Here is a 22,730-nt window from a genome sequence, read left to right on the forward strand (position 1 = left end):
CTTGTACATAGTAAGTACTCAATCATTTGTCAGTAAATGAATCAGTAGTGTGCACTGTCTCTCTATGTGAAAAAGTTCAAACCTACACTTTGTGGTCTATTACACTCTATGTGAAAAAGTGAAGAACTACACTTTGTGGTCTATTACCTATAATAGAAGTCATAGAAACATACGAGTTTCTATGTGTCTTTGCCTGTTTCCTATCCCTTCTCTCTCTCTCTCTCCAACTCACTCTCTCTCTATCTCTCTCACACACACACACAAATTACTAGTCAGTTTTTAATATTTTTCCTGTGTTCTATTTTGTTAGATAGCTTGATGACCAGCCACTCAAGTTTTTGACGAGTTTTATTTGGACAAAGGTGGTATAAAGTTACGTCACATATACTGTATATGCCTCTACAAACTTGTCATTTTCTCTTAATAGTTAGTTGTGTGATCTTAGTCAAGTCACTTGGATGTTTTCAGCTTCAATTTTCCCATCTATAATGTAGAGATAGTAATGGTACCTACCTCTTTATAATTAAAAGAAATAATGAGGAACAGAGTATTTACCTCAGTCTTGGAGCACGGAGTTTGTGTTCAGTAATGTTTGTTAAGATGACAGCAGTATTTTTTTTTTTTTTTGGTTTAGGAAAACGGAATGGCACCATGACATCTATGCATTCATAAGCTATAAGCCAACTTCTTTTTTGGTAAAGAGTGAGACAAAAAAAAATCTAATAAAATATTTTAATTATTCATACATTTATTATCTTAGACTATCCACTTAATCAAAGTATTTGAAAAGGCTTACAATAAAATAGTGTAAATAATATCATCATTAACATTTGGATTAAGAAAATCATGAGTTATTTATTCAAACCAAATAGTTATATAGTCCTTTGCAGACTACCTAATATTTTCCCAAACATTATCCATTGTAATCCTTAGTTTTCACAACTCTTGTTATGGAAGCATTATTACTTATCCTATCTGCGGGGGAGTAAAGTGACTCACCCTAGTTCTTATTGCTCAGTACATAGTTAAGAGATTCAGAAATGTTCAGGAGCCCAGAATCATTGTGCCATCTTCCCCCGCTAGCAGAAGAGCTAGGAGTCAATTACCCCTTGGCATTTACTTAAACCACTGGGTCCCCTTTTCCAAGATCAAAGCTGTGCCAAAGGGGCAATAAGGCAATAGTCAGTTCTAGCATTAGATCTGATGTAAATCCTGGCCCTACAATTTTCTAGCTGTATAACCTGGGGCAAGTAAGACAGCTCTCTGAGTTTCAGTTGGCTAGTCTGTAAGGTCAAAATACTGACACCTTGCCGATTTTTGTGAAGATTAAATGAAAAAGTGTTTACTGTGCAGACAGAAATGTGGAGCACAAGACATCTGGCTATCCACAGACTCAACTTCGAGACTTGAGTCTTAGGTCTTAGTAGGTGTGACTCAAAAGGGAGAGTAAGGGCCGGGAAAGTGGGAGGAATGTTTAAACCCAGGTAAAAGAAAGGGTAGGACCCCTGGGGATAAAAATATATGTTTATAAAAAATAAAAAATTAAAAAAAAAAAAAAAAAGAAAGGGTAGGAGGCACTTACAGAAAGAATACAAACCTGTGGCTACCCATTCCATTGCACCTGGAGGCTAGAGAGGGTGGAGAAAAAGAATGGAATGAGAATCAGGAGATCTGCAGTCTAGACTTTTCCTTGCTAATTCAATTGTATGATCTTGGTCAGATTGCTCCCCTTCCTAAACCACAGTTGACCCTTGAAAAACAGGCAGATATCAAATAATCTGATCTCTAAGATTACTTTCTACTTTGATACTTTGTCATAAATTTTAAGCAATCAAGACCTCACTGAAGGAAGAGAACAAACATGAAAGGGTTGAACCCAGAAGTTGTAGGTGTGTCTGTTTTTTTCCAAAATGCTAACCAATTTGAAATATTGAGCACTTTACATTTTGAGTCTAAACCCTTCCACCACCTCCAGTTATATTCAAACTCTTAGGAAATAAGGATCATTATTCACTTTCATTCAGTTCTATATCTTATGGTTAGCAACAGACTGGGGAAAAAAATGTCATCTAAGCAGGCCAGGGTTAGATCCCTGAGCATCTTAGCTATCATGTCATACAATAAGGAAACATGCTGGATCGAAGATATCCAACTGGGCTGTCACTTTAATGATCACGCTAGATCCAGTTAATTGTGAGAATGTCTCAGTGATGCACAGTGGGGCACCTACCGAAACAAAGATAGAGAAAAGGAGAAGGAGCAAGAAGGAGAGAAGCAGAGTGGGTGGAAGAAAGGAAAAGAAAGAGTAGAAGGAGAAAGAGGAAGAGAGAGAAGAGAACCGACTCATGGATGGCAATTCACAGTTTACAAAGCACCTAAACAAAATAATATCCCATCTTGATCTTATAACCCCTTGTGATTATCATATTTTTGCTGAAGATGAACCTAAAGCCCAGAGAACTGAAGTCACTGCCAAGGCCATATGAACTGATTTCATTCCAGGGGCATTTCTTTTAACAATTCTCTTTCTATGTCCTATGACAGGCTCCCCACTATTCTCTGCGAGCACCTTAAGAACAAGACCAGATTACATTCAAATCTATTCTCCCTACAAAATCTGAGGTTCAACACCTTCCACATTGTAGGTGCTCTGTAGATGTGTTGTGAGTGAATGAACAAATCCCCAGGTAGAGCACCTAAAATCTGATGCTGTAAGATGGGCCTCTCTATTCCCTAGTTCCATTCTTTTGGTGATGGGCAGGACAAGGTGGGACCGTTTACTTAGACATGCCCATCCATCTTTTCAGGAATCAGCCCAAGGACTCAAGTAATGGCATTTAGTCATTTATGGAGTTCTTAGTACACAGTCCTATATACCTAGAGAAATTCTCACACTGCTTATTTCATGCCATGAGGTGGCAAAACAGGAATTGTTTGTGACTCACATTTTGTTGAAGAGAAGACTGCGGTCTGGAGAAGTTAAGTGGCTTGCCTGGGCTCACCCATTGTGGGGTGGCTGAGCTCAGATTGGAAATCTTCCCCGGAAGCTCTGGGCCCTGTTCTCAGCATTCTTTTTCTATGTGTCCTTCTGACACCTCGCAATGTCTCAGCCAACTGAAGAGAGATACATACTGCCTGCACCCGAGCCATCTGACGATGGGAACCGTCATAGAATCAAAATAATATGACAGCTTTCCTATCTAAAGAAGATCTTCCCATCACTATAATCACTTTCATGGATGACAGTTAGTACTTCTGTCTGTAAAACTGCTTCAGTTTCCCCGGAGGACAGGTAAACATCCGTTATTTGTATGTGCTCTACAACTTGGTAGCAAAGGCCCCATGATGGATGATGCGATAGGACTTCTGGCCCTTCATGTTTCCTGAAATTCATCCAGTTGACTGCTCATTTGGCCCTTTCACAGTTGCCATTCTTGGTAATGATCTCAGAGGGACATTTTTGTGGTCATTGTTTCCATATCTGAGAGAAAAAATAAATTTTTAATTCAAAACATTGTGTTAGAGAGATGGCACATTGTCTAATAAAATAGTCAATATATGAAGAAAAATAGTTCACTCTGAATATTTTAATATAAATATTTATTGAATGCCTACTATATGCTATACTCTTCTAAACACTAGAGATATAAGAAACGATGAATCCAAATAGACAAAATCTCTTAGCCCATAGAGTTTATATTCTAGTGGGATGAAATGGACAGAAAAGACACAAATAGGAAATATAACGGGGTGCTGAGTGCTATGCAGAAGAATGCAACAGGGGAAGGGAGATAAAAAGCCATGGGTGCGGAGGGTTAATATTCAGTAGAGGTGAGATTTCAATCAAGGTCTTTGGGCAAGAGCACACCTTAGTCCTTATTGCCATCTGGAGGGGAGGTGGTGGAGGGGACATGATTTGAAAAGATCGTGTCGTGGGAATGTGCTTAAGCGTCCTGGGAACAGCAGGGAAGTCATTGTAGCTGGAGCAGAGTCCATGAAGGGAAAGCAGTAGGAGATGAGGTCTGAGAGGCAGCAGGGGAGCCTACTGGGCATGTCAGGGCCTGATCGGGATTATGGCTCTGAATCTGAGAGAGACAGGAAGTCACTGGAGCATTCTGAGCAGAGATGTCACATGACCTGACTTGGGTTTTAAATGGCACCTAGCTATTATGTGGGGAATAGACACGATGGGGTGGGCAGTGAAGGGAGGTGGGTATAGAGAGGAGAAGGGAGATGTATAAATAGGCTATTCCACGAGTTTAAGCTTGAAATGACTGTGGCTTGGACCATAATAGTCTATGCCACTGGCCCAAAGTAGAGAGAAATATCTGAGCAAATTTAGGGATAATTTGTCTTTAAAGGCTTGAACTATGGATGAGAGTTCAGGAAAATGTAAAGTCACCCAATTTTAAAATTATGTGACTATTTCTACCTCTCTAGAGTAATGCAAATAAATGTTATCTTTGCTAAGTATATAGTCAAATTTTTCCTTCCAACTGTGAAAAATAAAGTAACGTTGTATATCATTTTTCTTGGTTCTTGTATGACTTGAATCATTAAATGGGCTGTGAACTGAATAATTTAGCCAATTGTTAAGTTGATAAAGAAGCAAAAGAAAATAACTCTCAGGACTGCAGATGTTAATCATAAAGCTGAGTAACTGTAGTCAGAAAAGTTGAATTTCTCTCAGGAATGTAAATATTGTTATCTTAAACATATGGAAAAGGCACAGGTCACTAGCCTTAGAAGAGAACCCATTTTGTTGATAAAGAAACTGAGACTCAAAGAAGATAAACTGCCCAAGTGTTACTAAATTTGGACCAGAACGTGATCCAAACATGGCTCACATGTTGCCTCCTCCAAAAAAGGTTTTCCTTATAAATGTATCTTGTCGCTAATATATTAGAGGGGTTCAAGTAGATTGTTTATGGCTGCTCCAATTAAGAACCCCAGGCTTGTCCATTTCTTCAGCACCTCACAAGAATTGGATTCCATCTATGCTGTCCTGACGACACTGTCTTGGTTCCTTGAGCTCTTCTTTCTCTGACTCACACTCTTATCCTCACATAGCTCTATGGGAATTCAAGTTTTTCAGCTCTGTATGCTTTTCCTTGGGGAATCCATCACCCTGGCTTGTTTCTGTTCACTCTATAGAGAGGGAGAATTTAAGGAGGAAACACCTGAATAGTCTTTCATTTGTTTATTTATTTAAGATTTTAGTTATTCATTTGACAGAAAGAGAGTGAAGACAGAGAGCACCAGTAGACAGAGCAACAGGCAGAGGGAGAGGGAGTAGGTAGCAAGCTCCCTGCTGAGCAGAGGGCCCCACTGCAGAGGTCAACACTGTGCTCAGTATAGAGCTCCATCCAATGACCATGGGATCATGACCTGAGCTGAAGGCAGCCGCTTAACTGACTGAGCCACCCAGGTGCCCCAGCACCTTGATATACTGATGAGTTGGGAGAACCCCCAAACTCCATTCTTTTTATTCCCCCATGAAAAAGATTTACATCTTCAAGCCTTGGAATTTCAATATGTGACTTTGTTCCCACTACTATATATTTATTTGTGCATTAATATTCTGAGGAAAGAGCGTGGTATGAATTTGTGTGCCAAAAACTACATAAGATTCTTTTAATTAAGTTTTTGGGTACCACAACTTTGAAAAACAAATTGAGAACAAGGATCAGTGAACTTGGAAAAGCACTAGAAAGCTAGCTGGCTCTAGGATATAGTAGCCTTGACACTTCCATCAATGCCATTTCTCCCCAGGGCCTCTGGGCTTTCTGACAAGGGCAAAAAAAGGAAGAGGAGACTGGGGCTTTGCTGGCTAGATCTGCTGGGGGATCTCAGAGGCTTATGCCTAAGATGACCATGCACCTACCAGACTTGTTCTTCCCATCTATAGGCCCTTTAGGAAGTCCTCTCCTCACCTACAATCTCAGCGTCCTCCCTCATAGTCTCAAATTCTGTGACTCCTTTTCACACTGATTAATATCTACTGAGACCTTCTCTTGTGCTCACTGCTATATTGAGCATCATGAAACAATGGAAAACAAACATGTTATTTTTAGATTATTTGCTCCAGCTCTTTGAAGAATACCGGTGGAATTTTGATTGGAATGGCATTAAAAGTATAGATTGCTCTAAACAGTATAGACATTTTAACAATGTTTATTCTTTCAATCCAAGAGCATGGAATGGTCTTCCATCTTTTTGCATCTTCTTCAATTTCTTTCATGAGTGTTCTGTAGTTCCTCGAATACAGATCCTTTACCTCTTTGGTTAGGTTTAGTCCCAGGTATCTTATGGTTCTTGGTGCTATAATAAATGGAATCGATTCTCTAATTTCCCTTTCTGTATTTTCTTTGTTAGTGTATAAGAAAGCCACTGATTTCTGTACATTGACTTTGTATCCTGCCACGTTGCTGAATTGCTGTATGAGTTTTAGTAGTTTGGGGGTGGAGTCTTTTGGGTTTTCCATATAAAGAATCATGTCATCTGCAAAGAGAGAGAGTTTGACTTCTTCATTGCCAATTTGGATACCTTTTATTTCTCTTTGTTGTCTGATTGCTGTTGCTAGGACTTCTAATACTATGTTGAACAAGAGTGGTGAGAGTGGGCATCCTTGTCATGTTCCTGATCTCAACGGGAAGGCTGCAAGTTTTTTCCCATTGAGGATGATATTTGCTGTGGGTCTTTCATAGATAAATTTTATGAAGTTCAAGAATGTTCCCTTTTTTCTCTATACTTTAAAGCGTTTTAATGAGGAACGGATGCTGGATTTTGTCAAATGCTTTTTCTGCATCGATTGAGAGGACCATGTGGTTCTTCTCTCTTCTCATATTAATTTGTTCTATCACATTGATTGATTTGCGAATGTTTAACCATCCTTGTAGGAACCAGAAGAGACCCAAATCTCTAAGGAAATGTTGAAAAACAAAAATAAAACTGGGGGCATCACGCTACCTGATTTCAAGCTTTACTACAAAGCTGTGATCACCAAGACAGCATGGCACTGGCATAAAAACAGACACATAGACCAGTGGAACAGAGTAGAGAGCCCATATATGGACCCTCAACTCTATGGGCAAATAATCTTTGACAAAACAGGAAAAAATATACAGTGGAAAATGGTGCTGGGAAAACTGGGCAGCTATGTATAGAAGAATGAAACTCGACCGTTCTCTTACACCGTACACAAAGATAAACTCAAAATGGATAAAATACCTCAACATTAGACAGGAATCATCAGAATCCTAAAGGAGAATATGGGCAGTAATCTCTTCGATATCAGCCATAGCAACTTCTTTCAAGATATGTCTCCAAAGGCAAAGGAAACAAAAGCGAAAATAAACTTTTGGGACTTCATCAAAATCAAAAGCTTATGCACAGAAAAGGAAACAGTCAGGAAAACAAAGAGGCAACCCATGGAATGGGAGAAGATATTTGCAAATGACAGTACAGACAAAAGGTTGATATCCAGGATCTATAAAGAACTCCTCAAACTCAACACACACAAAACAGACAATCACATCAAAAAATGGGCAGAAGATATGAACAGACACTTCTCCAATAAAGACATACAAATGGCTATCAGACACATGAAAAAATGTTCATCATCACTAGCCATCAGGGAGATTCAAATTAAAACCACATTGAGATATCACCTTACATCAGTTACAATGGCCAAAATTAGCAAGAGAGGAAACAATATGTATTGGAGGGGATGTGGAGAAAGGGGAACCCTCTTACACTGTTGGTGGGAATGCAAGTTGGTGCAGCCTCTTTGGAGAACAGTGTGGAGATCCCTCAAGAAATTAAAAATAAAGCTTCCCTATGACCCTGCAATTTCACTACTGGGTAATTACCCCAAAGATACAGATGTAGTGAAAAGAAGGGCCATCCGTACCCCAATGTTTATAGCAGCAATGGCCACGGTCGCCAAACTGTGGAAAGAACCAAGATGCCCTTCAATGGATGAATGGATAAGGAAGATGTGGTCCATATACACTATGGAGTATTATGTCTCCATCAGAAAGCATAAATACCCAACTTTTATAGCAACATGGACGGGACTGGAAGAGATTATGCTGAGTGAAATAAGTCAAGCAGAGAGAGTCAATTATCATATGATTTCACTTATTTGTGGAGCATAACAAATAGCATGAAGGACATGGGGAGTTAGAGAGGAGAAGGGAGTTGGGGGAAATTGGAAGGGGAGGTGAACCATGAGAGACTATGGACTCTGAAAAACAAGCTGAGTGGTTTGAAGGGGCAGGGGGTGGGCAGTTGGGGTAGCAGGTTGTGGGTATTATAGAGGGCACGGATTGCATGGAGCACTGGGTGTGGTGCAAAAATAATGAATACTGTTATGCTGAAAATAAATAAAAAATATATTAAAAAAAAAAAAAAGAAAGAAACATGTCATTTCTTCCCTTAGGAAAAAGTAACTGGAAAGGAGGCCTGCGTGCATTAGTGAAAAGTTTGCATTATAGATTTTTTTTTTTTAAGGGATGAAGCTTTAGTGTCTTTATGCACCTTTAGTCATTCAAAATAAGGGCAGAAAATGCTGCCTCAGAAAACAGAGGAATGCTTTAATTAATCCACCAAAATGCTTTGAAATGAACAAATCAAGGGCTTCTTTGTAAATGATGGGATCAGAAACTCAGAAAACAATTGATTCTCTTCAGAATTTTAAACATTTTTGTCATAGTTTTACAATATTAATTTGTTATGTTACAAGGGGGGAAAATAACAGTCTAGAGATTTTTTTTTTTTTTTTGAGGGATCACATTTTCAGAATGATTGGAATCTACAATCTGAAGGAGAAGTACAATCCCTTTGCCTGGAAAGCTCTGCCACTCCTTTCTACTCCTTAAAATTCTAACGATCTTTGAGGACTGAGTTCAAAGATTGCTTCATTCAGAATAATAGTAATTCTGTGTAGTCACCTCCACGCACTGCCTTTGAACACTCTTGACCTGCCCCTTGCTTCCCAGCAACTTGAGTACATGCCATCTCTTGTCCCAGGCTGGGCTCCCCAGGGCAGGGAGAGTGTCTACTTCCCCTGCTCATCCTGCATCTTGTGAATTGCAGGCTTTTGCATGATGTTAGAGCCACGGTCTGGTTGCCGTTCTGTGATGGATGTGTCTGTCAGTTCAAATACAGGTTTAGCTGTTTCTAATACATACCTAAAATGATATTGGCTGAAACAAGCTAGGAATCTCTTACTTGTTTACTTAAAAAAATCACCCACAAGGAGACTAGGTCTAGCCAGGGAGCGCTAAAATATTTGGAAGTCTGGCTCTTCTAGTCTTGTTGCTCTGTTATCTCTAGTATGTTGTCCTTATCTACGGGGTATAAACTAGGTTATCTACCCTGTTTGTATCCTAGAGCATTGGAAAAAGAAGAAAGGGAAGTAGAGTTCCCCTACTTCCACTGAAGGCACAACTGGGCAGTGACATACATTACTTTCACTCATATCCCATTAAGAACTCCGTGGTATGGTCCTGCCTAGTGAGCTCTGTGCTACCGTCCCCACCCCTGTGGGATGTGAGGGCCTGGTGTGCACATTGCCTCCCAGCTCCATGTTCCGCGAGTCATGCTGAGTTGCTTAAAATTGGCTACGGGAGAATTAACACTACAGATAACAATCAGGGCTTTTGTGTTTTCCTTCTAGAGAAGCTGGCTAAAATTTACCAGTAATCCACAGCACCTAGCTGTAAGAGAAGCTAGAAGATGTAGTCTTTTTTTTTTTTTTTTTTTTTTTTTTTTTTACTGGACAGCTATGTTTCTAGCTAACAATTCTGCATATGGGAACAAGGAATTGTATTTCTATAGAAGCTCCAAATGGATATTTGGAAACCATTAGAAGTCTCTGTAAACATGACATCATCTGGAAACAGGAAAAGGAAAATTGGAAAAACCTGTTTTTAACTGTGACAGAACAGATCTACCTATAAGTATGTGTAGGTGGGGCTTATCACCACCATCTCCAGTCACGGAGCACATTACGAGACAAAAGTTCAGCTTATTTGTGTGGATTCAAGTGTAGACATCTGGGTGGAGGTTGCATGAGTCAAATTCTGCCCTGACTGTTGGCACTGTGCAAAAATGCCGCACGGGTTCCCACTACCACAGGTGTCCAGGTAGAAGATGAACGATCACTTACAATGTCTCCCAAGAAAAAAATCCATTCAGAAAGGAGGTTACAGTGCCCATCTCCAAGTTCATCCTTCAGCCTCAAGCATGCTTCTCCTGATCCCTCAGATTTGTAGGGCTTCCAGTATTCTCCTTTTCTGCACTCACCACAGTTGCAATTATGAACACAATCCTTTGGTTCACGTCTGTCTCCTCTATTGGACTGTGGAAGCAGCGACTGTCTTATTTCCCTCATATTGTGTCTGTTGCCTGGAGGAGAGGGCATGACCACAGTGGACACTCAGGAAAGCATGGGAAGAATGAGGGACAGATGCTGTGTTTATAAACTTGTAACCTGCTCACAACAATTATTCTTTAAAAACAAGGTATTTAGATATAAAACAGAACAGAAAGCAAGTGAAGGAAGTGGTATGAAATACTACCAGACATCGAGGGGAACTGAACTTGATTCCAAGCTTCCTGGAAACAAAGTATAAAAAGAGAACACCCTGGGCTACTGAATTTTCTTTGTCTAATAGGACAAAATATGTGAAGCCCTCTGTGGAAGTCAAGTTTTCCCAGTGATTGATTAAAATGAGACTATTGTTTGCTCCCAGTTAATGTATAAGCATGATCAAATTTCTTTTAACTCCAAAGAAGACAGGGAAAAAACAGCAAGCTCCCTCCACCCCTCTCAGTAGCTGTCCTGCCCACCCCAATACTTCCTACATGGGCTGCATTGGCTCAGCTTCTTCATCTCCCATTCATGGCTCACTTACTGCACCTTGCTTCAACTCTCTCCCTTCTGCCTGCCCAAGCTGCCATCCTGTCACAAAAGGCAACAGCAAAGCTGTCCAGGCTTTGTCTAAACTCCCATCTTTATTGCACTCGACATTTCTTAATTATTTGAAACTCTTGTCCTCACTAGATCATGTCCCTTGGTTTCTGACACCAAACTCTACTGATTTTCTTTCCTATCATCCTAAATGCTCTTTCTCAGTCCCAGAGAAGGACTGTTTGGTCTCCATTCCTATATTAATGTTGGCATTCCTCAGGTTTTACAAGTTTTTTTTCTTTTATCCTTTCATTTCTTACTCCACATGTTCTCCCAGGCAAATTTTATCTGCTCTAATGGCTTTCATTGCTATCTAGATTCTAAAGACTCCCAATTGTAGATCATCCGACTGGATTACCCACCTGAGCTTCAAGTCCAGCATGCCCCAGATCGAGCCAGCATTTTTCCTCCTTTTTAATCTTTTATTCTTCATGGGTTCCCCATCTCAGTGAAGGGCCCTGCCTTCTATGCAGCTTCTCACGATAGAAATCTTGTCATCATCTTTAACTCCTCCCTCTCTCTGACTCCTGATCCCCTCACATCCTGTCAGCGTGACTCCACTATTGGCTCTCATCAGTGTCACCTCCTTAGTTCAGGCCCTTGGGTTTTTGCCACAGATCTTACTTAACCAGCTATGCCCTGGACCTGCCGTCCTGAGGGGTCTTTCTGAAGCAACACTTGAAACTTGTACCTGCTCTACCTGAAACTTATCAGAGGCTCTCCATGATCTTCACCATAAAGTCCTAACTCCATAATGAGGCTTTAACAGCCTTGCCTGGTCTGGTTCTTTTTATCTTCCAGCCTTACCTCTTTCTTACTCCCAAACCCCACTCGACACACCACACCCCTGCCAGCTGCATTGCACTTGCCTCAGGGCCATTGCATGTGCTGTCCCCTACCCTCCCCATCCTTCCACACATGTCCTGGATTACTCCACTCACTCTTCCACTCTCACCTTAGAAATGACTTTGTTCTTTCATGCATTCGGTAAGTACTTCCTGAGCAACCTACTGTGTGCCAGGCATCACACAGGCACTTATGATACAACAGCAAGCAAGGCACATGGGGCCTCTGTCCCTAGGGTCCTAGTCCAAGAGGCTTTCGTTGATTTTCCAAGACTGTGCAGGTCTCCCACAGAACCCTGTCCTCTTCCCACATGACACTGTCTCCAGTGTATATTAGTGACTTTTAAACTAGGGTATAATCTAGATCAGCAAACTTTCTGTAGAGGGACAGACAGATGGCAAATATATTTGGCTTTGCAGGGGATATCCAGTCTCCTTCAGAACTACTCAACTCTGCAGTTGTAGCGGGAACGCAGCCATAGGTAGTGCACAAATGAATGGACACTGCTGTGTTCCATGACTCTATTCACAAAAGCAGATGTGAGCCAGCTTTGGCCCACTGGGCAGAGTTTCTTGATCCCTGGTCTGAAGAGCTAAACTACGAGGCTCTTACTTACTTCTGTATCCACAATGCAAACATGGTGCTTGACATAGAGGCTTCCCTATGAAAATGTGCTGGGTGAATAAGTAAATGGTAAGTGAACAAATTAGGACAGACCTGTTCACTCTTTCTCCTGTGGTCATATCTCCTTGGTCACAATAGGCTCCATATCTACTCTGTGTAGTCCATGAACCTTCAGTAGGTTGGTTTTTCATCTGCTGTGCTCAACTAAACACTTATGTAGAGCAAATACCGTGCCAGCAATTCTGGTTCCTTTGGCAGATGGGGTCAAGTTTTGAGTCCCCCAACCATGGTTCACAGCACGGTGTTTTGTTGTTGTTGTTGTTTTTCCTAGATATGATAGTTAAATATTGGAATATCCAGATGTACTTCATCTAATTCATTATAGACTTTAGTCATTTTATTTGTGTGTGTAGAGATGTAGTCAGTCCTCTGTTCCACAACTGTTTATTTAAACCTACTTTATTATTTCTTTAAAAAGATTTTATTTATTCATTTGACAGACAGAGATCACAAGTAGGCAGAGAGACAGGCAGAAGCAGGCTCCCTGCTGAGCAGAGCCCGATCCGGGGCTGGATCCCAAGGACCCTGGGATCATGATCGGAGCAGAAGGCAGAGGCTTTAACCCACTGAGCCGCCCAGGTACCCCATATTTAAACCTACTTTAAAACTTCTCTGGAACAGGTAGAAAATTAGAAAAAATTCAATTAAATCTATGCACAGAGCATCTAATATGCATGGGGCAGAAGCTTCAGCGTGCAGCAGGGACAAAGATAACTCAGATAAGGTGCTGTCATTAAGGGGCTTATAGTGCAGAGAGGAAATAGGAAGTAAGTAGGAGAATAAATAATTCTGATTCAATGTAGAAAATGCTAAGTTTCCTGAGGAAGGGATCAGCAAAGTGCTCTGGGGCTTTCATAGGGAGTAAAGTTCATTTTCAGCCAGAGATCAAAGAAGGCTCGGAGGGAGAAGTGTGCAATCTGGCCATGGAAAGGTAGGTATTTGGATACTGAGAAGGCACTAAAGGACCTTCAAGACAGAGGAAAGTATAGGCATGCCCACAGTTACTAGAAAGCAGGTTTTAATGAAACTATGTCCAGGGACTGGCTGATAAAATTGCAGCCAAACCCCTTCAAGAAGGTGCCAAGTCCATTCTGGTCTGGAATGCATTGATAATTGGGACATTATGCTCAGAGACTGCAAATTGACATTCTGTCGTCATCCCTCTTGGAATAGAAACCCTGATCCTTTAAAGTAATTAGCACCAATTTGGAGCATGGGTGCAAAAATAAATCACAAGTGTCCAAAAACAAATACATTAAGTTCAATGGTTAAGAAGCAAGCGTTTTTATTAGCTCCGCCTATGTAAACAAAATCAAAAGCAATTAGCATTTAAAAATTGAAGGGAAAAGCAGAGTTCACAGTTCCCACTGGAAAATTATTATTTATATAAATGTCCACAATGATGACTTCCAGTCACACTTTATGATCTCAGTCACGTTATTTCAGTGGCTAAAAGATCAGTGTTCTTTCCTAGGAGTGAGAAGAGAGAATGGTGATTCTCTGTGTGTTTTCCTGGTTGGAACAGAGAGGTGTGTGTCTGCTGGCAAACAAACATGTAGGACTTCATCTCTTCTGCCCTACTTCTTCATTGTGCCTCACTGCATCCTCTGGATTGATGAGAAAAAGGTTTGCTATGTCTTGAGATGGTCAGCAGATCTGCCCCCAGAAGCCCACTCATACAAAGCCGAGTTGGCCTTTGCTAACAAAACACCTCCTATCGGAGAGAGCCCCAATGCCTCATCCTGAAGAATAATAGCAGTTCCCATGGACTGACCAGTGCATGTTCCAGAGTGGCCTTTGACATGCTCTCTACAACATGGCATGCTTCAGTCTGGGATGGAGCCTCACCGCTGACCCTGGCTGTGTGGATGGGAGGCAAACTGGCCTCTGCTGAGGCACTGAGGCGGAGATGTGGGGAGGTTTGGCGAAATCAAGCACACCAGCATCTGGCTCAATAAATTTGAGGTGAACTACGTCACTAACTTGCTGTGGAAGCCTGGCAGAGCCAAATGTTCTCAGCCAGATTTTCCCCATTCTTAAAATTAGGGGCTGAGCTGTGTTATTTTCTTGCTTTAGTCCATATAGCTTTGTGGTGGCTGTTTTTGTTTTTGTTGTTGTTGTTTTTGTTTGTTTTTGCCTTTAAAGACATAATTCAAGTATTTCATCCACCTCTTTCCATCTACTTGCTTAAAAAGGAGTGGTGAATGGAAGGTTGGGGGTGGGTATAGGACTCAAGGATTTTTCTACTCCTCATATGTAAAATGTGTAAAAATTCTTTCTTCCCTGAAAGATGGTGGCTTTAGGAACACAAGACTGACGTGGAAAACACAGAGGCTTTATTTGGCAGGGGCATGGAAGAACCCACCGGAAAGCTATGAGTCTGAAAAATAACCATCACATACAAAGTGAGAATAATTAAGGGCAAAAGGAGAAAGCATTTGTTCAGAGTGGCGTGGTAAAGGCAGCTATAGTTCAACCTCTTGGTTCTAAATCCTCTTTCCACCATATGTTTCTTTCTCTAGCTTTGGGATGTCTGACCAGGAATCGAGGTTGAGGGATTGACAAACATACGTCTACTTCAAATAAGAGGATCAGCAGAGTCTTCTGGTGGATGGGAGGCAGGGAGTGGATTAAATCTTTGACCATTAATTTTTGTTAGGATTTTGCTCATTTTTTCATACTTCTTTTCCTCCAAGCTTCTTCTCTCCCCTTGGATTAATACCAGTCGCCCTGGCCACCTTGCACATACAATTTTTTTTTTTCCAAAACTTGAGAGCTCAAATATCTCCTTGGCTATCTTCCCATCTACCAGTCAGATTCTATTCCAACACCTCATTCATACTTTCTTTAGCAGCTACCTCAAGCTTTTCCAAGCTCCCTGTGTAAAAGTCCACCTCCTCTGTTAACCTGTAATTATTTGAGAACTGGAAACATCTTTGTATCCCTATTTCAAAGTCCAGAAGTTCTGCTCAGTTGTTTATTGAATAAATTAATGGAAGGAAGAGGCACTTCATCTGTAACCAGATTGTGCCCTAGAAGCACCCCCAGAGTGATGATAAGCTTATTAGTAGCCTCCATTTTATCCCTTATAAGGAATCAGGAATAGTCAGAGAATGGGAAAATCTGTCTTAGAGGCTTCAGATCCCCTTCCTTATGTCTCTATGGCTGTAAACTCAGTGCTGATCCATGAGCACTCAGGTGTGATCAGAGTACACAGAGGGATCCTGCCCAGGCTTATGAGATGGGGGAAAAGAACAAGAAGCCAAGTCCTAAACTTTGAGTTGCCAGTCTCAGCATGAGGGCATACCAGAGCCAACCCCCCACTGGCTTTGGCCAGGGTCCTGACTCTGTTTTCTGTGCATCAGCATTGGTCAACCTGGCCACTGGGAGGGGACCCTGGCATGGGTCCAGCACAGGCATGGTACCTAACACAATTGTGGATAGAGTGGGGGACTCTATGGCCTCTTTGCTCAGAGCTTGGAGGAGGAGAAGGAGGGGGAGATAATGCAAACACTTATCTGACTTCTGTCCAAAAGAGCAAGCAGGAGAGTAGAGGGGAGACTTCTCAACGGTTGGTGAAAGAAGAGTTGGCATGGGGATGGGGAGGGAGAGGAAGTCCTTGTGGACGGGAGAGAAAGTGTTTGGACCAAGGGTAGAGAAATGAGGGACAGAGATAACAAAGAGAACAAACCAACGTGGAAGGAAGGGAAGGAGGGATGGAGGAAAGAAAGGAGGAAGGAAGGAAGGAAGGAAAACAGAGTAAAAGAGATAGGAACAGAGATGCAGAGAGAGCATCAGAGCTAGAGTGGGAATGAGAGAAAATTTGGGGGACAGGAAAGAGAAGTGGGGAAGCAATGAGGGAGTATGGGTACACACACGAGACACACCCAACTTAACACCAGCCTGACCTGCTCGGCTCAGGAGAATTTCTTTTGTGAGCCTGGCAGAGGGAAGATCTGAACACAGAGAAAAATGGGCTGACTCCTGCCCAGGGCCTGTCGGAGGATAGAACAGATCAATTAACCTGGGTGGGACTCCCCTATGCCAGGCCTGGCACTGCCAGTTCTCGGTGCTTGACCGGGCCAGGCCAAGGACTCTCACATGATGGCTAAGTCATTAAAGGGCCATCAGCTGCAGGGAAGAATCAGCGTTTTGCTCTGAGAAAAACCCGCTTCTTGGGCTGATGTGACCTCTGCTGGCCTGGCCACCACCAATCTTCCAGGCCTGATCTGGCACCCAGTTAGACCACACCCCTTGGCCTGGGGAAACTGGGAATCTGAACAGATTGTGAGGACCCTCTGGGGGCCAGCAGGGCCTGGTACCTTCAACTGATGGAATGATCCTGGGGCATGTTAGTGGGTGGAGCAGAATGCATCAGGAACAGAATGTTCCACAGATCTTGGGGGTGAGGGGAGCATGACTGATCCCATTTCAAGGACAAGCTTGTTTTCCAGGAAGTACCCATTTGAGCATAGCCTTAAAGGTTGAGTGGGATCCAAAGGGCAGGCAGAAAAAGCCAAGAGATCCCACGGCGTGAGAAGCGCAGGTAAAAGTGGAAAGGTGTATAAACCCAAGAGGTTGGAAGATGAATGGTAGCAGACAGGCAGGCCTGGCAGCAAATAAGGCTGGGATGGTGGTGGGTTCAGGTAAGGACAGACAAATATAAAGGCACAGAGACACTCAGCATTTTAGTCAAAAGGGAGCTTAGAGATGATACAAATCATTTTTGTCTTCATATTTTTTTTTATTTTTTTAATTTTTTTTTTAAGATTTTATTTATTTACTTGACAGAGATGACAAGTAGGCAGAGAGGCAGGCAGAGAGAGAGAGAGAAAGTGGAGGAAGCAGGCTCCCCGCTGAGCAGAGAGCCCGATGCGGGGCCCGATTCCACAACCCTGGGATCATGACCCGAGCTGAAGGCAGTGGCTTTAACCCACTGAGCCACCCAGGTGCCCCCATATTTTTATTTTTAATTTTGTGTGTGGGTGAAGTAGACATTATTGAATACCGTCTGAGGTTGGTCACAGAGGAAGGGACATGAGAGCAACTCAGATTATTTTGAACTACATACTTTGCTGCTCTTCTCTTAAGAGCCTGACTGCTTTACCTGGTGTGGTGGCCTGTCTCTGTCTTCTAAGTGGCTTTTCTCTCTTAGGGAAATTCCCTCCCATCTCAAGTCCTCATCCACCCCTCCAGGCAGCCCCCAGCCCAGTCAGCTGTCTCTGCTGGCCTCCCCCGGGTACCAATAGGCATCAGGGAAGACCAGGGCTTCCTATCCTCCTTCCCCAGAGGGCAGGCGTACACACATACACATATTTATAGAAAAGGAATCACGCCTCACACATTGATCTGCTTTTTATTTAAAACTACATTGTGGAAAAAATTCCCAACTCTATGCCTCATATGCAGTCCAGTCCATAGACTAGATGTACCATAGGTTTTCAACTACTTTTTTGCTAATAGGCACTTCTGATGATGATTCACCCGGTTAGCCTTTACCAGTGATGTCTCTGCAAACATCCTTACATGTGAGTCTTTATGTTCTCTTGCTATCATCTCTATAGGATGGATTCCTAGAGGGTGCTAAATCAAAGAATACATACACTTTACATCTTACTAGGAATTACATCATTCCTTTGAAAAATGTTGTACTAGTCGATACTCCAACCAGCAGTTGAAAGGAGGGCCTCTTTCACGCTCAGCCTCCTGCCCTGAAATTACCTCATCACTTTGAGGGAATTGGCAGTTGTCTCATAATACCCACAGAGGTATTGGCCATGCTGGCACCAAGACTTCAGATCTGCGGTTACTATACAAGACAACACACGTAAAATATTAAGGATAGTGCCTGGCCCAGTGTAAGGGCTCACTGGATACTGGTTCTTGCTCTTATTGTTGCCATGATAGGGATGTACCAGAAGCTTTCACAGCTGGTTCCGTGGAGAAGATGAACTAGAGAGGAGAGAGAAGAGGTCAGGAGGCCCCAGGTAGCTCCACCCAGGCTGAGTGAAATGCCCCTTCTTCTGTGCCTAGTCCCGCACTTAACCTCTTTGCATTCAATGTAATTAGCTGATTCATCTCTTCCACCACAATACTGTCCCTGGAGCACAAGAGGTATGTTCTCTGACATCGGAGAGTGATGACCCATGGGCTGGGATGCTGTAGTCTCCCTCAAATGCCCAGAGGGAATTTGAAACCATAAACTTCTGAGTTTGAGACTCTTTTGCTCCATTATTTTTTTAGTGTCTGAAAGTTACCAAGGAGAAAGAGAGAGTCACTACACCATAAATTATCATGTGAGTCTCCTCTCCTCAATTTGGACACAGCCTCTTTAAAAGAAGAATCATATCTCAAACTTCTTTTATCATCTTTTCCACCATGACAACCAGTGTGTTGAGGAAGGCACACAGGAGGCACTCAGATACATACAAAGTGGGGGAAAGTAATGGGACTGGTATTTGGTGTGATTTAAGGAAACCTGCTCCTTTGCCTTAGGAGTGTATGTGCTTCGTGTTGATTGATGAAATCAGCATGTGGCTATTTATCTAAAAGGCCATTTTACCTTTGCAGAGTGTTGACTGCACTATCGGAACTGCCCTGAGAGCGGGCTGGCCTCTGCTGCCCACGCTCACCAGGGCACGCCCCACCTGCTTCAGCGGCAAGCTGTGTATCCCGGAGGCCCAGAGAAGAATGTCTGGGGAAATGGGATTTAGAAGGTAACAGCCACTGGGAGAATTTGGCCCCAAAGCTGAGGACTCTTCAATCAATATGCATGACTTTCAGAATTCCTATTTTAATCAGCGAAACGGAAATGAAATTCCAATGTAGCTTTTAGTTTAAAAAAAATTACAAGTGGTATATGATATTCATGCATACCATTTCCTCTGAAATTCTTTTTAAGAATTGAAGAAAATAACCATATAACATACTGGAAAGAACACTAGCCTAGGCGTCCAGAGATTTAATTTCATGCCCTAAATTTATCACCTAGTAGCTATGTGATCAAAAGTAGTCACTTCCCCCCATCTTACCTCATTTCACTCATATATAGAATGAGACGTTTGATGCTATGTAATCTCCCCCTTCAACTCCTGGTAATAAATGAGTCTGTGATTTCCTAATTGGTATTGAAGACTCATCCATCCATCCATCCTTTCCACAAATATTTATTGAATTCCTATTTGTGCTATGTCCATGGGATTCAAGTCTTCTCCTTAGGTTAGTAGATTGATGGCATCATCCTCGTTCCAAGCACCCAGATTCAACATTCTGTGTAAATTCTGATCCTCTTGTTTTCTCACCCACTTCACCTCCAACCAGTCTGCAGCGTTTATTCTTTCTCTGGGTCCCTCTAGTCAGTCCCATTCTTTCCCTGCCCACTGGACTGCTCCTCTTCTAGTCTCCCCAGCTGTGACCTGAGCTGCTATAGAACTTTGTAAGTGACCTCCCAGCCTCAATAGTCTTCCTTCCCAATCCACTCTACATGCCGTGCCTAGAGTTGTCTCCAACCTTTCATTTTAATCAACATCTTTCGAAGGTTTGTTGAATGTGAACACTGTGCCTGGACCCTTAAGGAGCTCACAATCCAGAGAGGAGGGCAGAAAAAAATCAAAGGATAAGGATAATACAAAGCCAAGCTGCCATGATGCAGGAGGGCACAGAAGGTTAGATTTCTTCTTTTCTCCGGGTACTGGCTTCTCTTCTCCTCAGTTGCTCCCTCTTCCATGTTCCCTCTACACAGCACTTTTATTCATGACTTCTAGCATCTCACTCATCACATCCTGTTACCATTCATTCCCCACTTTCTCTCCTTAACAGGACGATGAGCCCCTTGATGGCAGGGATCCAGTCAACTCAAGTTCTCTAAGTCACAACCCTTGAACGGCTTCCTTTTGTGCTCTGGGGGAAGTCCAAACCTTTATAGTGGACATTTAAGGCCCTTAAGTGTTTGGGTCTATCCTTCCAATAAACTCTGCTAATCAGCGCATATTCAGTTCCATCCCAGTCCCACACCTGCTTCCTCCCACCCTGACGTAACCTCTAGAATCTCCTCCCATAGGTAGGCAGCAGCTTGACCACACCCAGTACTTCCACATTCACTGCCTTTGGGTAAAATGTTCCCTCTTCCTAGAAGACCCAATACATTTTGTCACCCTGGGCTCCCCCACCTGCAGCGATTTACCTGGAGGGTCCTAGCCTCTCCTTAAGGTCCAATTTTAATTCTGCTTCTTTCAAGAACCTGCAAAGAATCAGATCTACTCATTCAGACTTAATTTTTACCTGCTTTCAAATATTCCTTACAGCCAATGTTCTAACACATGGGCAGTCTATCATCTGTCAAAAACCTATCAGATTTTTCTCAACCTTTCTGTGCATTTCCTATATTATGAGCTCCAGGGAAGAAGTGCCCATGTCACCTGGGTGTTGGGATCCTCTGTAGCACAGATCCTAGAGCCTGATACAAGCTCACTCGTGTACTGGGCAGTTACCATATGCCAGGTACCGCCCGGGCTTTATGACATTTCATCCTCATAGCAGATTGGGAGATTGGGCTCTGAGAGAGGCTAAGTAACCTGCCCAAGGCACCAGAAAGTACATGATACCATTTAGATTTGAACACAGGTATAAGGAGCAGCCTACACTGCTTCCCTACAAGCAGGCACAATAAATGCTGATAGTTTTGTAGCCATTTAAAGGAGAGGTTGAAGCTATACTTAACAAGGATATCTTGATTCCCTAGGGAGATAACTTCTTTTTTTTTTTTTCTATTTAAATTCAACTTAATTAACATAGAGTGTATTATTAGTTTCAGAGGTAGAGTTTAGTGATTCATCAGTTGCCTACAACACCCAGTGCTCTTTCCATCGCGTGCCCCCAGTTACCCCAACCCCTTATCCTCCTCCCCTCCAGCAACCCTCAGTTTGTTTCCTATGATTCACAGTCTCTTCTGGTTTATCTCCCTCTCTGTTTTCATCTTGTTTTTCCTTCCCTTCCCCTATGTTCATCTTCTAAGAGGTGGGTTTTTTCTTTTTCTTTTTTTTTTTTTTTATGAGTTGGCATCTGATGTTGCCCTTGAAGACTGAGTAGAAATTTGACAAAGAAAAAAGGTAAGAGTATTAAGATTTGAGAATAAAATTTGAGCTAATTCCCTGATCAAGTGAATAAAGAGTGTTTGGGGGAGAGGTGGGGAGCTAGGGACTGACTCACTTTCCCTAGCCAGACTGTAAGCAAGTGAGGGAAGGACACGCCTGGGTCTTGTTTGGGACTATACATACCTCTGTCGCCCATGGCAGAATCTAATACAGAGCACATATTCAATCAATATTTTGTATAAACCAACCTACTCAGTAGGTACTATCCAAGCATTTTCCGTGTTGATATCATTTTAAACTCACTCTTGGCTAAAATGCTGCATCCCTCCCTGCCTCTGTGAAGGCGTTAAAAGCCCAAACCCAAACTTTCATACCCTGAAAGTGAAACCTCCAGACGCTAGAAATTTCACTGACCAACCTAGTCTCACTGATGGCCTGAGTAAAAAACAAACATAAATCCAATAGTACAAGTTATGAAAATCAAATATGAGAAAAATAAAACTTCAGTTCCAAGAAACTTAGTTATTTTCAGTAATGTGCCTCCTGCAGGGAAACCTGAGTGCTCTGGTGGCATATCAGTTTCATTTCCAGCTTCCACCTTCTGTCTCCTAACGAGAGAGGAAAAGCCCCTCCACCCAGCAGCTGTGCAAGGGCCCTGGGTCTGGAGACACAGAGGGAACTGAGGCAGAATCTGAGAGGCTTTTCTCATACTGTACTGTTTTGTATTAGAATAAGCTGTATGCAGGCCTGGGTCGGTGAGCATATTCAGATCACAACATTTCTTGAGTCAGTGAGTCAGAAAATGGCTTAAAGCAGAGCTAGCGAGTGGGGAATTTAGCATGATCAAGTAGAAAATGCATTCAACTTGGGGCTGAACGAGCCTGTTCCTTCTCCACCATATATTATCTGGGCAATCCTGAGCAGCGCGCTCCCTCCTGTGGGCCTCAGTTTCCTCTTCTAGTGCTCACATATTTGGCAGATCCTCTTTATGATAGGAGAAAAAAAAATGCGTACAAAGCATCTAGAGTTGTTTATGAAAAGGAGACATTTCTGGAAAGCTCTCTATGTGCATGGGAATCTGGGAATCGGAGGGTTTTCCCCTTTATTCTAACCCAAAGCTTCAATAACCG

The 22,730-nt window shown here is 42.4% G+C and overlaps 1 long non-coding RNA gene across 1 annotated transcript in view; it reads right to left on the bottom strand.

Annotated features, from left to right (window-relative positions):
- Window positions 1–750: 750 nt before the first annotated feature.
- The window catches only part of LOC101676464, a 34,805-nt gene continuing 12,825 nt past the window's right edge, over window positions 751–22,730 (bottom strand). The window contains exons 2-3 of the long non-coding RNA XR_198935.2: window positions 2,946–3,481; window positions 751–1,628 (exon numbers count right to left, since the gene is read on the bottom strand). This is a non-coding gene — a long non-coding RNA (uncharacterized LOC101676464). The remainder of the gene's footprint in view (window positions 1,629–2,945; window positions 3,482–22,730) is intronic.

The sequence above is a fragment of the Mustela putorius genome, unplaced genomic scaffold (genome assembly GCF_011764305.1).
Source record: "Mustela putorius furo isolate JIRA1106 unplaced genomic scaffold, ASM1176430v1.1 tig00003834_pilon_pilon_pilon, whole genome shotgun sequence".
Lineage (NCBI taxonomy): Eukaryota > Metazoa > Chordata > Mammalia > Carnivora > Mustelidae > Mustela > Mustela putorius.